Below are 4,256 nucleotides of genomic sequence, written 5' to 3'. Positions count from 1 at the left end.
CGATTGTATTTGATGTTTGTTGTTTTTTCACTATTACGCACGTGTATGTAAAGTGTCGGAACTGTGTTTGTTCCTCCGTGTGTTTGCACGAGTTTCTGATTATTCAAGAGCGTAATTTTGGGATTTTTGTCTGCCATTTCGTATTGGTGGACTATATTATTAAACACGCTTCTCAGACATCCCTGCTCTCCTGCGCCTGACTCCTACACCTCTCACCAAGACGCATGTTACTACAACTCCTCGGTTTGCTCAGAGCCTGATGAGGAGAGGTATGTGTTATGTTACGCTCCGCTCTTTTCAATGCACATGTCCAAAAAAGACAACCGAAAATTAGATCGTCATTGATTTAGTGTTGCGCTACTGTTTTTAGGAATATATATTAGTGTGAATGGGGATCATGTTTGATTGCAACTTTGCAAGGCTTGCCCAGCCACCGTTACCTTTGCGGGTCTCTCAGGTGCAGACAGCGTGAGTTTTCAGACAGGAATTCAGCACTCTTGTCTTTTATCAGGCTAATATAGTTGTGTATGGCAGTCCAGACGGCAGCATCAAGCTTGGCTTTGTATTTGTATCCATTCCATGCAGGTATGTTGTGAAATGTGACGATTTGATATGTAATGTTTAATGTGCTAATTAGTTAGCTGTTGTTCATTTTGTTACTTGTTTGGACATGTCAAAATGGCGTTCTTGCCTCATTAGTATACCTCAGGTACAATAAATAGTACACTAAGAAATATTTAGCATTTATTAGCTAATTATTTCTGTACAACATTTATCAAATGAAATGAGTCTTTTGAAAATATGAACACGTACATCTTGTACAATGCATTTTTAGTTGTTGACGTGAGTTAGCTCAGCGCGTGATGAAGAGAGGCTAATATAGTTGTGTTTGGGAGTCCAGACAGCAGCACCAACCTTTGTCTTGTGTTTGTATCCCTTCAGTCACTAAAAGAGAGACAACCAGCAGAATTGTGTCCAGAGACTTGTCTTCCACCTACACCTCACCAGAACACAACGCAGAAAGGTACAGTACTGTACAGTGCCTTTAACACGTGCATGATAGGGAGATGAGGCCAGAAGTTGCATTGCATTACAACTTCTCTCTTTTCCCCTCTCTTTTCGCTCTTCCCTCTAACCTCTCTCTCTCTCTCTCCCTCCCTCATTACATTTACATTTAAGTCATTTAGCAGACGCTCTTATCCAGAGCGACTTACAAATTGGTGCATTCACCTTATGACATCCAGTGGAACAGACACTTTACAATAGTGCATCTAAATCTTAAAGGGGGGGGTGAGAAGGATTACTTTATCCTATCCTAGGTATTCCTTAAAGAGGTGGGGTTTCAGGTGTCTCCGGAAGGTGGTGATTGACTCCGCTGTCCTGGCGTCGTGAGGGAGTTTGTTCCACCATTGGGGGGCCAGAGCAGCGAACAGTTTTGACTGGGCTGAGCGGGAACTGTACTTCCTCAGTGGTAGGGAGGCGAGCAGGCCAGAGGTGGATGAACGCAGTGCCCTTGTTTGGGTGTAGGGCCTGATCAGAGCCTGGAGGTACTGAGGTGCCGTTCCCCTCACAGCTCCGTAGGCAAGCACCATGGTCTTGTAGCGGATGCGAGCTTCAACTGGAAGCCAGTGGAGAGAACGGAGGAGCGGGGTGACGTGAGAGAACTTGGGAAGGTTGAACACCAGACGGGCTGCGGCAATCTGGATGAGTTGAAGGGGTTTAATGGCACAGGCAGGGAGCCCAGCCAACAGCGAGTTGCAGTAATCCAGACGGGAGATGACAAGTGCCTGGATTAGGACCTGCGCCGCTTCCTGTGTGAGGCAGGGTCGTACTCTGCGGATGTTGTAGAGCATGAACCTACAGGAACGGGCCACCGCCTTGATGTTGGTTGAGAACGACAGGGTGTTGTCCAGGATCACGCCAAGGTTCTTGGCGCTCTGGGAGGAGGACACAATGGAGTTGTCAACCGTGATGGCGAGATCATGGAACGGGCAGTCCTTCCCCGGGAGGAAGAGCAGCTCCGTCTTGCCGAGGTTCAGCTTGAGGTGGTGATCCGTCATCCACACTGATATGTCTGCCAGACATGCAGAGATGCGATTCGCCACCTGGTCATCAGAAGGGGGAAAGGAGAAGATTAATTGTGTGTCGTCTGCATAGCAATGATAGGAGAGACCATGTGAGGTTATGACAGAGCCAAGTGACCTGGTGTATAGCGAGAATAGGAGAGGGCCAAGAACAGAGCCCTGGGGGACACCAGTGGTGAGAGCGCGTGGTGAGGAGACAGATTCTCGCCACGCCACCTGGTAGGAGCGACCTGTCAGGTAGGACGCAATCCAAGCGTGGGCCGCGCCGGAGATGCCCAACTCGGAGAGGGTGGAGAGGAGGATCAGATGGTTCACAGTATCGAAGGCAGCCGATAGATCTAGAAGGATGAGAGCAGAGGAGAGAGAGTTAGCTTTAGCAGTGCGGAGCGCCTCCGTGATACAGAGGAGAGCAGTCTCAGTTGAATGACTAGTCTTGAAACCTGACTGATTTGCATCAAGAAGGTCATTCAGAGAGAGATAGCGGGAGAGCTGGCCAAGGACGGCACATTCAAGAGTTTTGGAGAGAAAAGAAAGAAGGGATACTGGTCTGTAATTGTTGACATCGGAGGGATCGAGTGTAGGTTTTTTCAGAAGGGGTGCAACTCTCGCTCTCTTGAAGACGGAAGGGACGTACTCTCCCCCTTTCTTTCTCCCTCCCTCCCATTTTGTCTGTCTGTGTCTGTCTAATTCAAGCTACTTTATTGGTATGAAAAACATTGTCACTTTTGCCAAAGCAACAATGTATACAATATACATTGTAATACAATTATAAAAAGATAACAAATAGTAATATAAAATGGTGGCAAATGATAATACAACATGAAATACAAAAATAACAAGGTAAGTCAGTAGTAGAAATATAATAAATAAAAATTGAAAATAAAACTAAAAATAACTTATAACTAATCTTCACCATTACATCAGTACTACAACTACCATCATTACTACTACTACCACCACCACTAATACCACCACCATCATTACTACTACTACCACCATTACTACTACTACCACCATCACTACTACTACTACCACCATCATTGCTACTACTACTACCACCATCATCACTAAACTGCTATCATTACCCTACTACAACCACCATTACTACTACTACCACCACCATTACTACTACTACTACCACCACCAGCAAGAGCAACATCATTGATATATACAGAGAAACGAGTCGGCCCAAGAATTGAACCCTGTGGCACCCCCATAGAGACTGCCAGAGGACCGGACAACATGCCCTCCGATTTGACACAAATCTGGTTAGCTTCTGGAGGTTCTTAAATGTGTTCTAAAATTAAAAACAATAGCGATACCGTATCACATTCGAGACACGAACAAAACACCTCTTCACTGCTATGCCATCTTGGGAAATGATCACTGTTAGTGATGACACCAATGGATGCAATAGCGCTATGTGGCCACCAGATGGAGGTATTGGATAAAAATTAACATGAAGTCACTGCCATTATGGCACAATTTCCAATGGGATTTAAAACATTTTCTTATGGGTAATACTAGGAGGAAGATGGATGTCCCCCCTTAATATAGGGGTAAAAGGGGTCAAAATAAGGAACGCTTCACGAATTTGCGTGTCATCCTTGCGCAGGGGCCATGCTAATCTTCTCTGTATCGTTCCAATTTTAGTATATGTGCTGCCGAAGCGAGCACAATACAGACCTAGGACAGGCCCTCATATATAGAGCACAACCCCCTTGATGTTTCGGATCCTGGTTGGGGTCAAACAGACCTTCTGAGGCTCAAAAACCACCCATAGAAGGTTCCCACAGGATATTGTATAGACATGAAACTGCTAGGTATAATAATGGCTACCTTGTGTGTTGTAATGTTCTAACCTCTGCCTCAGAGTTGCAACGTATGCTGGGTGATATGCGAGTACACTGTGCCGTCGAGGACGTTGATAGGGTAGAACATAATGACGTAACAAAAGCCCTCGCACAAAACCCCACCCACTCACTGAAACCCGACACGCTCTGGGGCTGCATTCACTAAAGGTCCTCATGCATAAACGTAGCAGGAAATGTTGTGAAGCCAACGTCAAAAATACCCTAACATGGGGATTTTAAAATCGTGTACCTTACGTGAAAATGTGCTATTTGGTAAGAAAGTGATCAGTGATCAAATGCAAAAACTGCTGTTTTGTGA

General features: G+C 45.5%; 1 non-coding gene across 1 annotated transcript; it reads right to left on the bottom strand.

Moving 5' to 3' along the window:
* Positions 1-3,654: 3,654 nt before the first annotated feature.
* On the bottom strand, positions 3,655-3,761 carry LOC124004494. Its single transcript, XR_006833477.1, has one exon. It is a non-coding gene; the product is annotated as a U6 spliceosomal RNA (small nuclear RNA).
* Positions 3,762-4,256: the final 495 nt, after the last annotated feature.

This window comes from Oncorhynchus gorbuscha, linkage group LG18 (assembly GCF_021184085.1).
Source record: "Oncorhynchus gorbuscha isolate QuinsamMale2020 ecotype Even-year linkage group LG18, OgorEven_v1.0, whole genome shotgun sequence".
Lineage (NCBI taxonomy): Eukaryota > Metazoa > Chordata > Actinopteri > Salmoniformes > Salmonidae > Oncorhynchus > Oncorhynchus gorbuscha.
This window is presented reverse-complemented; position numbering and strand designations above follow the sequence as displayed.